The following is a 13269-nucleotide window of genomic DNA, read 5'->3' on the forward strand; positions in this document are numbered from 1 at the left end:
TCCCTACAGCATGCACTCACTTCGTGTTTCTGCATCATCTTTTAATTAAGGTAGGTACATTGATGTGGTTTTTTTTTTTTTTTGACATAATACTATTGCAGACTTTCATAGACCACAGTATAGCGTGAACCTAACTTTTATATGCATTGAGAAACCAAAAAATTGTGACTCTCTTTATTGCGGCAGTTTGGAACCGAGCCCACAGGCTCTCGCAGGTATGCCTGTAGAGGGCTTTGCATGCCAGGATAGGGAAATTTCTTCACCTGTTGAGAGAGCAGAGCTGAGTACAGGGCAGGATAGGCAGAATCTAAAGAAAATTTGAGGCAAGTTGATGAGAGGCTTCTGGTGCCGGCGTTAAACCATAACTTTCTTGACTGACCCAAGCTCTAGTGCCAAGAACCCTCGAGCTAGCTGTATTGCTCCCACAAAGAGCGAAGACAAATAGAGGTTGAAAATAACAGGATTCAAAGAAGAGTACTTGGCCCTGGCACAGGGAACTCGCTGCAATCCAACAGGAAGAAAATGAGAGACCAGGAATGAAGAGCAGCAGCCGGCGCACCTGGTACGAATCTAAGAAGCAGCAGTGTTGACTAAGCACTCGGTGGCTGGCACGCCTGCTTCCCAAATACCACACCTCCCTCCTGCGCTCCATCCCGCCGCTGGCAGCCACCGTGCCGGCTGCGCCCTGGAGCGGGAGCGGGAAGCGCACGCCTGGAAACCCTGCCTCGCCTTCGCCCCAGCCTCTGCGGCCTGGCCTGGCCGCCCGCCGGCTCCGCCAGCGGCAGCGCGCTCACTGTTTGCCGAGGGCTACTTGCACATATTGAGTTGCCTTTTTTTTTTCCCCTGTCAGTTCAGCAGTGTCCCGAAATTCACCCCCAGTGTAACTTCTGCTTCTGCTCCTCCTCTGCTTGGAACTGCCTTTTGTTTGTCTGGCAGCGTTGGTTCTGTGGGGGTGTGCGATGATAATAAAAACGCGGGCTTATATAACCCTCCGCATCTCGCAAGCTCTTCACACGGTCCCTAATGAGTCTTCCGTCCCTGGTGTTGGGCCCGGAGGCTCCATTCGCAAATAGGAAGCCCGGGGCCGAGAGGCCAGAGGGCGGGCAGCGAGGATCAGAGGCGCCCCTCGGAGGTCAGAGGAGATAAGAAACAATGATTCGACCCCCTGGGAGGAGGAAGGAAATCCAGCTGCCACCTTATCTCTGCTCCTCTGCATATTCCTTGTTCCCAGAGCTTTTTCTCTAGAGAAGATTTTGAAGGCGGATTTTGTAAGTGTGATGCTCTGCTTTTTTCTTTATTAAAAAAAAAAAAAAAAAGGTGGGGTGGGCTCTCCTTACCAGCTTGGTACATTTTATATGAGTTATTTATCAGAATCGGTTTCCTCATTCAGAGTCTTAGATGATGAGAAGGGTGTTTCTGGCCCAGTCGGGTGTCTCCTGACAATCACAGGAGGGGAAAGAGGTTTCCGTTAGTGATTTCCCTCAGCCAGGTGGCACCCTGCTGCGATTGGCCACTTTCAAGAATCCCGGTCGTGTCTGCAGTGTTTTGTACTGTTTACACAAGCCAGTGCAAGTTTCAAAGCTACTCTGAAAGATGGGATTTGTTTCATAGTGTGAAAAGAAACTTTCTACAACATATCTGACTGAAATGGTGAGCACTGAAGGCAGCAAAACTAAAGAGCGAAGGTTTTGCATTGTTTCTGGTTGCCTAACCACTCAGGTGAATAACTAGGGGCTCCTCTCCAGGGTGAGGAGTGTGTGTCTGTGTGTGTGTGTGTGGTGTGTGTGTGTGTGTGTGTGTGTGGTGTGTGTGTGTGTGTGTGCGCGCGCGCCAGTTACCCTGAACTCTCACATTTGTTGAATCTCTTTACTACTTAGTATTTTCCAGGACCGAAAATGGACCAAAAGGAGAAATTGCATATCAAATTTCAGAATGCTATACACCTGTTTCTTCATTTATTCAAACACAGGAAACATAAAATCATGTCTATTTTTATGATTCTCCTTAAATGACATTTCCACTTAGAATTCTCTGTGGCCTCCAAGAAATTCTAAGGCACAATTACGGTGGAAAATGAGGCTGCATTCTAGTTGCCTTTACCCCTACATTTAAAAATGATCTGTCAATACTAGATTCTATACCCTCGTTAAATAGATTATAAAGACCAGCCAGAGTATCTCAACATTAGTCTCAAAGGCATATCCAGCCATAGTAGGAAGAACACAAACTTTGATAAGTTCTGGGTTTGAGGCTCGCCTTTACCATTACTTAGCTATGTGAGCAAGGGTAAGATCTTTAAGATTTTGAGCCTCAGGCTTCACATCAAACAAGACTGATGCTACTTACCCCAGGGAGAATTGTTGAAAAGCTAAAAGGAAGTAAGATATGCACAATATCTGCAAGCTTCTGGAAAATAGTAGTGCTTTGATCAGTTTTAGGGCCTTTCTACTTAATCTTTTCATCTTTCATTCAACTCATTCATTTATTGAGCATCTACTATGAATTGCATACTTTGCCAAGCCCTAGTAATACAAAGATTAATAAGATCAATATCCTGCCCTGGGTGCTTGCTTCGGCAGCACATATACTAAAATTGGAACTGTATAGAGATTAGCACAGCACCTGCGTAAGGATGACATGCAAGTTTGTGAACTGTTCCTTGTTTTTGTGAATGCAGTTTATCAGCATTTAATTATGTATCTGAATGTGGTTAGAAAGGGAAATGTTTGAGTGTACTTATGGTAACAGAATAAATTTTTTAAAAATCCATGGAACTATACTAAACAGTGAACCCTAAGTTAAATCATGGACTTCAATACTGCAATTATAAAAATGTGCTATCATCAACTGTAACAAATTTTGAACGCAAGGTGTTGATAGTGGGGTGGAATATGGGAAACCTCTATTTTATCCATGATTGTTCTGTAAACCCACAGTTTCTCTAATAATCAATGTGTGTATGCCCTGGAAGGGTTTATAGTTTGAGGAGACAGCCAAAACAACAGATAATTTTCATAACAGTATAATACATTAAAAAATAGAAGTGTGTTCAAAAGTAAGTGGCAGAACTGAGGCCAAAGTGATTGCCTGGTGAAAGTCAAAGGAGGTTTCACAAAGATGGTTACTGTCTGAGTTTTAAAGGATAAGCAGGAGGTTGCTCTTGGAAGAAGTGTAGGACAGTCCAGGTGAAGATGAGAAGCATTGGAGAGTGGGTGGGGTGAGGGAGCATGGGTGGCTTCAAATGGTGCTGGAGTGCTGAGTGTAGGGGGCCCAGTCATGAATATTCAGATGCCTCATGCTGAGATAATTGGACCTGTTACTCTAGTGGCACTCGGACTGCTGTCCAGGGACTGCCCATGGTCTACAAATCAGTTCTACCGGTTTACATCGAGATAAGGGGTTTGTGCCCAAATGTGAACAACTACATCACTAAGACGATGTTTGGGTCAGGGGTCTTTTATTTGTTTGTAGCAGGCCCCTGTCAATGATGGAAGCCTTTGGACCAGCTCTGTGACTCGCCCAGGTTAGACCCTTTCAGGAGCTTTCTTTCATCAATGGGGAGTCACAGGTATATTTTGAGTGGGGAGAGTAGATGTGATTAGATTTGTGTGCTTCCAGGGTGGCGAGACTGTCAACTAGGAGACCAGTTAAGAGACCAGGTAAGAGTGTTTAAGTGAGAAATGACTAGAGCCTGATCCCTGGAGGTGGGCATTAGGGGGCAGAGTCTAGAGATGTTTAGGAGGTAGAAGATGCTTGGGATCTGGATGAAGGGAAAGAAGGAAAAGGAAATGTCTGTAATATTAATCTTGGGCAAGTGGTTAGCTATAATGGAGTATAATAAAGTAAGAGGTAGTACAGGTTTATAGAAGAAAATTGAGTTAGTTGGGGTAATGTTGGAAGTTGAGGTGTCGGTAAGAGATTAGATTGTAACATTGAGTAAAAATAAAAAGTAGTTGTAAATATATATATAAAACTGCCAGATTTTTCCCATTGAATTTTGAGGAGAAAATTTCAAAGGGAAAAATAATAGCCCCCCCCCCCAAGAAGCTCCAGTTATCTGGGCTTACCGGACCCTGAGTTTTAATTGTCTTGTATAGTTGCTGTTGAATAGATTGTTTTCCCATTAACTTTTCAACAGGAAGGCCGTGTCTAGGGCAGTCTTGTCCATAGCTGTGTAGACCCTGAAATAGAATAATTTTTACTTCTTCTGAGCCTTCAGAAATGAGCAAAGACTAGAAAAAATATCTGTGGGCTAGTAGAATACTTATTCATAAAGTACACATGTCCATAAAGACTGAACACTTAGTCATCAAGAAGCAGCCCTTTCCTTAGCACGGATTTTTCACTTCCCTTGTGTTAAGGGACCCACTCAGAGACCAAAGTAAAGGATGGAACTGGCCATTACTTACCCTGTGACCAGTTCATCCTTCATTAGTAGGATCAGTAAGTTTTTCCCCTACCTTTGAATGGTGGTGCTTCCTGGGAAAGGAATAGCATTTGCTAATTTTTAATGTTTAGAATGAATAGAAAACAATCTGAGTAGTAGACAGGAAGCCGAGACTTTGTAAATATTTGAGGTCTGATTACTTGATAACCTTAGTTTTCTCACACCCTTTTTAAGCTTAGCACTTAATCTCTATGAGATTTCCTGGATTTCAGAGCTCTTACTCCACCTGAACACTATGGAGCAAATGCCATTTATTATGAAAGGGGCTTAGCTCCAGACTCTTGCTGGTCTTGCAAAGTCATATAGTATTTCATTCTGGTAGGTGAACTGTATCAACACATTTAATGAAGCTATTTCCACCTCTGAATATAAAGAGTATTTACTGCTCATTAGAAAGATAGTTTTTGGTTGTAATCAGGATTGCATCTAGCTTCTGATGGCTCACCTCAAGATTCAGCAAACTTCATAAATTATGTTTTGCTTTTGAAATAGTAAAAAGGGTTTCTAGTTTTGCTAAAATGCTTTTGCCATAAAATAATGAAGAGTCCCAAAAAGGAACTGTTAACATCTCAGCTATGTGCAATAATCACCAAATATATACTTTAGACTAAGATGAGTTTGCATTATGGGAAAACTTGTTATTTAAAAAAGGAGTAAGATATATTTGGGGAAATTCCCATTAGCACAACTGAAAATATGAGGCATAGATTGAGTGCCCATATATAGTGTTTGCCATTCTGCATTTGGATTACTCAAACCACTTAAAGTCCTGGCCCCATAAGTGCTACAGTACTCAGTCTTTTTGGGTTTGCTGACACAATGATTTACTCCAGGCTGGGTGCTGCCTGTTTGAAGAGCAGATAGTTCATAGCTGTGCAGTCCACCAGACACCTGAGTCCAGAATATTGCTGGATTTGGGTTCGTTTCTGTGCTCCACAGAAAGCTGGAAGCTTCCCAACCCTCTCTTGGGTTTGGCTTCCTGTTCCCATGTTTTCTGGTCTCATGTCATTGTGCATGAAGTAATAATCCCACATGCATGCACCATCCACAATGGCAAGATTTGTGTGGTTCAGCGCAAGTTTTCTAATGAGGACATTTTTGACCTTCCAACAACTCCTTGGGGAAAGCAGTTTGGCACGAATTATTACTTTCCGAGGTGAAGGGAGCACAGACAGAATACACTTCATCAACATGGCAAAGCCACTTTTGGGGTGCAATTAAGGGACAACTGGGTAAGAAAAATAAACATTAACTTACACATCTATTTAAAGGTGTGTATGTGTACAGTATAGAAAAGTGCCTTCAGTCCACAGTTTTAAAATATCAGTTACTGTTTCAGCATTTCACCAACTATGAATGGTGCTAGTGTTTTCCACCTAGGACTGTTATTTTAATGACATTTCTCTGCAGCAACATCTGATGAGTTTACGAAGTTTGAGAGCCAGGAAATGCAGCTCAGTTTTTGAACAACTGAGAAACCGAGAGAGTTAAGTTCAAATATCTACTTGCTTCATAGCGTGAATTTATAAGCACTAAGTGCAATAATACAGGAATAGAGAGAGACGCCAAACCAAACTTTTAAAGTGCAGCTCTTAAAAACTATCAAGCTTAGCTTCCCGACGTAGTATCAGCAGGTGAAATTCTGGCACATGCACCTATTTATGGATGTTAATGTGAAATTAATGGGTGTACATTCTGACATTTTGTAGAACTTTAGAGCAGGAAGGGATTTGGGAGATTTTCTGATCTTACCCTTTCATTTTGCAAAGGAAGAATCTGAGACTTAATGATCTCTCCTTCTCTCTATACATGTATGTGTATGTATGTGCATGTCATGTGCTGACTCATTGCTTACAGAAAATATCATAGGTCTGGCTTAAAAATGACCCAGATCCAAGCCAGTGATTTCCCTCCCCATGCAAGTTTGTGTGGCCCAGCTTCAAGGGTGTTGTCCGACAATTCCTTCTTGCTTGAGGAAGGATCTGGAGTCTTGGATTAGGTAATTTGGAACAAGATGTGAATAAACTCCAAAACAAACAAGGGAATGACACATGATTCAGCTCCTGACAGTATATTATAGCGATGTTTAATCAGTGAATGGTAGTTACTGGGGCCACTTCGTGCTGTTTAGAGGATAGGATGTAGACAAAAGCCAAGGTAGAACCCTTGCTCTTGGGAAACTTAAAACCTGGCTGGAGAGACGAGACCACCAACCGAGCAGGCAACAACCACAATAGAGGATAGTCTTTAACTAAGTGCCACATTGTGTGGCACCGGTTTGAAGTGTTGTAGGATTTCTGGGGAGAGAGATTAATGAGAATGGAGGTTGTCGGGGAAATGGGATTTCTGCTGATCCTAGAGGGGTGCTTAGAATTTTAATAAGTGGAAGGGAGAAAGGCAGAGTTTCCAAGTAAGAATGAACAGCAAAAATGAAAGCATGGAGTGTCTTTGTCTGTAGGACCCTAAGGAAGCCGGGCTAACGGGAGATTTTCAGCCTCATTTCTCAAACCTGAGCAGTTGACAGTGGCCCAGCATTGACTTACATTATTATCTATTACAATGTTACATAAGTACAAACAAAACTAGGTAAAATTTCTTTAATATTTCTAGAACTATAAATACAATTAATATAATTAAATCTACACAATTGAAACCCCCCCAATTGCTAATTACATTTCAGCAAAACCATGAACCAAAAATATTCTAATTGATAATTTTATTTGCCAGGTGATGCTGTTTTGTTGAAAATAAAGAATAAACTTGTTTTAACTAAACATTCATTAATGGAATTAGAAAAAAATTTTAATAAAAATTTTTACTGTATATTTGCTATTAATCCTATTTATAGTGAACCGTTACAAGTTGGCACATATAAAGAAGGAAAGGATCCATGCAATACACCTGCTTGGATTCAGATTATGGGGCAGGAAAGTTTTTTGTATTCTTGCAAATAAACCTTCATACAGCACAGTGGGAAATGACTCTCAAGTGTATACACTTATCAGGCAGGTATTTAGGCTGCCTCTGTTCTTTCTTCAATAGCCTATAACGATTACAATGTTACATTATTCTACCCCACATTATCATGACAAATTACAATGTTACATTATTCTACCCCACATTATCATGATGACAAATCAGTCTCCATTTATAAAATTTATGAAAACTGGCATCATTCTATGAAAATGTCTTCTGATTGCAAATTAGCACTTCAAGGAAAGTTCTGTCTGGTTAAAAAAATAATTTCAATTCAAGTAATAATGCTCACCAATGTTTATTCTTATTAGAATGCTTCCAGTATTTTCACATGGATTTTCTTATGTAATCTTCATATCAATGCTAAGAGATAGATACCAGTTTTAATCCCCATTTGTCAGAGGAGGATACAGGTTTGGAGAAATCAAGTAACCAGGTCAAGGTCCGCGTTCATTGGCTACCAGGTCAAGGTAGCCAATGAATGCTGTAACTGGGAATTCCAGAGTCTGCTGCCCCTGGTAACATACTCAGAACAACTCAGAACAGTTGCAGAGAGGATGCTGTAGTTTTGACATTCGGTTATGCCAGCATGACCATTGCCAGATACTTCTAGTATCACATTCACATTTAAACTTTTACTTCATAAGATCTTGGGCTGCCATGCGTAATTATAAACATAAACGTTAATATGTCTTCCCAGACCGTATTTAGAAAGTGGGCATTGACATGTCGCTTATTATAATTAATCAGAGGCATGGAAATAGAGCATGTGAAAGTTCTGGTAGCCTCACCACTTCCTGGGATGAGACATACAGAGGTGGGGTCAGAGGTTTAATGTTTTGGGTGTGCGAGATTACAGAGGATGATATAAAAAGGGCAGAGAGGTTTAGCTGCTGTCCAGAATGGAAAGAGGCACGATAGGGGTGTCCTTGGAGGAAGATGAGTATTTTAGCAATAAGCCTGCTCTAGGAAGGCACTGCTGCAGCAGTCTCACTGTGAGAGTGAAGCTTCCAGAACAGAGAAGGACCTGGGACAGGCCAAATTTAACCTGAACCAGCAGGGCTGGTTCAGAACAAGAAGAAATTCCAAGTCTATTGGGGAAATGTTCTGACCCCCTTAGCTCTGAGATTTTCCTCTATGTATACCAGCATTCAATTGTATTCTCTAGTGAAGAGGTAAGAAAACTAATGAAATGCTTTATTAGACACTAATACTTATATGGGTAAGAGAAATATTTTTTAAAACATACAGGAGATTATGAGTTTTAAGTAGGATGTGTTATTCTCCTATCTTATGCTACATATGTATGTTAAAATATGTTATTCATGGCAGCAAGATCTCTTCATTACTCGATGCATTAAAATGGATGTTTCTCCCTACTCAGAATATCTACATTTATTTTAGTAGCTTATTTTGTAACTAACTTAAAGGCAGAATAGGAACAAATTTAACCATTTGTAAATGCTTGGTTTGCTATTCATCACATAATGGCTTGCGGCGATTTTAGAAGATTTTATGATTCAATGCCTTTTCTTTTTAAAATATCTCTCCTAACCTGAAATTAGACATACTTGACCTTTATACTTGAAATACTTTGTAAACTTTTAAAAAGAAATTTTTCTTTATTGGTTCTATGAAATCCAGGCAAAGAATAATATGAAATGAATCTAATAGAAAAGTGTATCCCTTGATGAAGAGAGGGTCAAATGAGAACTTCTACAAAAGGACTGAATCACCCACAATGCTTCAGAGACTCTTGAGAGTAATTGTAAGGAACTCAGTCTGGATGGAATTTGGAGACTATTGTTCTTAATGATGTCCCGTTTGAAGCTCTGCAAGGACAGCATCTGAAAGATGGGAGAAATGGCCGATAAATGCAACTGATAGCACTTCTGCTTCCCTTCCCTGTAGGTGCTGACAGACCTCCACCATCTTCTGAAGAAGGTGAATTTGGTAAATGACATGCAGATTCCCCAGGGCAGAATAATTGCAGAAAATCTTCAAAGGTACTCCTATCAAATATTTATTATCTTCTGATTACGTGAAGCGAGGACCACCTGAGCACTCTATGTAACTTGAAGAGGGAACGTTTCACTGTGAGGAGTTGTAAGAACTAGCAGAAATGGAGGAATGGATGTCTTGCACCTTCCTGTGGCATTCTCCTGCTTGACTGAGAAAACCAAAAAGGACACTACACGTGGCAGTCATTTCATGAAGTTAGTCGTTAGGAATGGCAGAAAAAACATCTAAAAAGTGGGACTTGAGAGAATCGTGTGCCTTTATTAACCTGAACAGGTCTAGGAGGTGCAATGAATAGCAGGCAGCCGTGCCCAGGGTTAGGAGTGAAAACTTATAGATGTCACCCATTTTGTTCATAGCTTTTCTTCACAGTTTTTCTGCTCCAGCCAGATAAACACGAGTGTGTATGTTGAGGGGCCAGGGAGAGTTATGGAGGTCCAAACACCTCAACAATGTGAACTTGGTTGCAAAAACACTCTTAAGGGTGTCCATTCATACGAGTTTACACCTTCTTGAATCTCTTTTCAAATTTCAACATTGGAAGTTGTTCCCCTCCAACTCCAAGCAAAAGTAATGAAATGGAGGCTGTTGAGTTGTTCCTGGTTTCAAATTACAATCTTTGAAAATCATTGCTGATTTTCATTCCGGGCCTTGTGACGGCCTAGGTTGGTTTGATATAAGTCCTCTAATCACCAAAAAGTCCATGAACCTCTTTGTGTGTGTTTCTATCTCCCTCTCCCACACTCGCACACTCGCACACTCAGACATACGCACATCCCAAAGAAAACAAGGTCTTCAACAAGTCTGGCCTGAATTTCAGGTTTGTCTTTTGAGAGCTGTTTTATCCAACTTCTTTTTTACTTCTTATGGAATTAAACTTTTTTTCTTCATACTGGGGCCAGTTCCTTGACATAAAATTATGAGCATCAGTGGTTTTTCTATAATTCTCAGCAAATACTGTAGTACCACCAGTAATGGCTGACTAACACTGTGTATTGGATGCTTGTTATACACAAGCAAAATCAGTAGTAAGAGAAGACAAGTTGAAATTTAGGTCTCCTTAATTCAAAATTCCACAGAGGAGAGGATGTGAGAAAATATACCAAAACAGAAACTTAAAAAACAGATAATCTGTTTGGGAAATAGCTCAATAAGCAGAACTGTGACTTCTTAAGAGTTCTTTATCTTCTTGAGTCAGTTTGCCAGACCTTTTCTTTGTGAACTTGCATTCTTTTCCTGTGGAAAAGAATGAGTTTGATCTTCAACATCGTAACCTTCAAAATTAACTGTAGAAGAGGATGGTAAAGCCGGTAATCTTTCATTTCATGCTTTTCTCTCTTTAATGGGCAATTTCACAACTTGAAGCATTATGTTTTTTTCATTTCTCAGCATGGCCTTATTATGGGAAAATAGAAATGAGTGTGTCTTAAATACTGGATCAAGTTAGAATCACTTGCTCAAATTTAACACATAGGACACTTCTTTAAAATCTGTGGACCCCTTGTGAGAGCTGGCTCCAGTCCACTCTTTCCTTCTTTGGCCTGAAAACGCACAAGTAGTATCTGACCAGCTGCCAGCTTCAGAGAGTCCTGTCCCTCATCTTCCTACTCCCTCATTAGAGCTGAGTTACATAAGCAGCTGAGTCACTTCCCACTGCCACATCTGTATTCACACATCCACAATCCTCCCATCTCTAGTAAATTCTGTAGAAAGAGATGGGTCCTCTTTTTGTATACATGGACGGTCAGGTTTATAAAATGCAGGCCCACTTTATTGGGCCTTAGAGTTTCAAAATTCCTCTCCTGCCTTTTACATTTTTGACTGCCTCTTTGCTCAGTGTCATCTGAGTATAAACTTTCATTTAATATTTTTCCAGCTTTAAGGACTGTTCATGGAACTTGGCAACTCCTCCAAAATACATAACCCAAGAAATAGAGACTGGAGATGTTATTAGCAAATATCACAAGTTGCTCACGAATCTTCCTCTTTGTCAGATAGTCAAAAGATTCTCTTTTGCCAAAGAGAGAAAGGTTGTATTCTCATATAAGACACCCAAAGGATAGTTAAATTTCACAGAGGGGGCGGGCAGTAAGGGTTCTCATCAGAAATGTTCACACCTATGGAATAACTGTTATTTTTATGAAGCCTAGTTGTCAGCTTGAAATACACCTGCCAGATTATGAATGGCCACTATTGTACCTTCTGGACTTGAATATTGCACTCTCAGACAAGGCTTGATGCACACAGATTGGGTAACAGAACAGTGGCTATGTTGTGTGTAAGGAAATTAAGACCTTTCTTAGTTCTGTTGATGCCTATTTGGGATGGAAAATTTTAACTTAAGTGAGCCTTAGTTGCGCCTCCGTGGCATTTTCTAAAACATTATTTAAATTAAGTTTAAGTGATTTTTAAAAAAAATTGACCAGAGACTATAATAGTAAACTACATCTTTTCCAGGAATCAGTATAGACCCCAAAACCCACAAAAATTATCCTTGTCTTGGTATCCTATAAACATTTAAAGCTTGCTGCAGTGTATAAAGAGCTGAAGTTAGGGTGTTCAGAAGCAGATTGTTTTCCTTTATGATCACCCTTACCTTTAAATAGTTATTCTCTCATTACTTAAAGAAGGCAATTTTTTTTTGCATAAAACACCAATATCCATTAAAATTATACCTTTATTATAAAAACAATATAATCGTTATCTTATATGACATTTTGTAAAGAGTTAAAAAAAAAAACAAAACACACACACTTGGACCCAAGCCCATCAGTCTTTTTGGAAAAAGTATATTTGGTGGAATCATAGGAAATTGCTGTCTTTGACTATTATTGATGTACAAATGCAGCAATTTCATGTATGATGTAACCTAATATTTTACATAAGTGGAAACATGTAGAATGTAAAATTTTATTCTGATTTTTCACTTACCCTTATATAAAAACAGTTTACAGTTTGTGCATTGTCAGAATTCCTTTTAATTCCCTGCATCACCTTGCATTACATGGATGTGAAACACATAAGCTTTTGCTATTTCCCTATAAGATACAATACTCCAGTAGTACAATCCAATCCTTACCTTCCTTCAGGTAGCCATTCTATTCAGTTGCATTCTAATGCCAGTTTTTAAACTAGTGTCTTCTGTGTCATCCTTTTATGCCTTCGAAATGAAAGACTTGTACATGTGGGTCTTCAAGACAAACTCAACTGATAAGCAAGCATTAGTCTTTACAAGAACGTAGATTTGCACACGTGTATGCACATAGGTAAATGGATCTATTTGTACAAAGCCAATGATTTTGTGTTTAAAGAAAATACCAAACTCCGATGGGATGGGAAACATCATGCACAGCAGGCTGGCTTCTCTATATTGTCATCTGACTGAGACCTGTCCCAGCAGATGGCCCTCACAGTATGCTTTGGGGACCAGCACCTACACCAGTAGTGCTTTGTCTGATGTGATGAGGAAGCAAACTCCAGAGATGTCGATTGACCAGAGGAAAACCTGCTTGGCTCTTCCCCTAGAGAGCTGGCTACTATAGTGATAGTTTCAGGCAGGACGTTAAAAGGAAAATAGCTATTCTGGTGAGGGTACGGGGAGGAGGCAGTTTAATTATGATGGGGGTGGGGGCTGGGGAATATTCATAAGAGATCAAGAAGAAAGAATGGGATGATGTCATTCTTTACTGGGACAGTCACTGGGATGAAATCAGGCCACACAACAATGGTCGTCTTCTATGCCCAGAACTGCAGCACATTACGAGGGATTGCTTTGCAGTGATGCTTCTCAGGAAGGGTTTCTGGGCATCTGCTCACATTAAAATAGT

The 13269-nt window shown here is 40.2% G+C and overlaps 1 protein-coding gene and 1 non-coding gene across 7 annotated transcripts in view; both read left to right on the top strand.

Annotated features, from left to right (window-relative positions):
- Positions 1–13269, top strand: part of SULF1 (sulfatase 1) — a 235287-nt gene that overhangs the window by 29979 nt on the left and 192039 nt on the right. For 5 of the 6 annotated variants that reach the window (XM_037803038.1, XM_037803039.1, XM_037803037.1 and 2 more), the window contains one exon: positions 9335–9429. The exons of the other annotated variant lie outside the window; for it this stretch is intronic. The gene's annotated coding sequence lies outside the window, so the exon portion shown is untranslated. The remainder of the gene's footprint in view (positions 1–9334; positions 9430–13269) is intronic. 6 annotated transcript variants of the gene reach the window in all.
- Positions 2564–2667, top strand: LOC119509704. The gene has a single exon (XR_005211765.1). It is a non-coding gene; the product is annotated as a U6 spliceosomal RNA (small nuclear RNA).

This window comes from Choloepus didactylus, chromosome 14, assembly GCF_015220235.1.
Source record: "Choloepus didactylus isolate mChoDid1 chromosome 14, mChoDid1.pri, whole genome shotgun sequence".
NCBI lineage: Eukaryota > Metazoa > Chordata > Mammalia > Pilosa > Megalonychidae > Choloepus > Choloepus didactylus.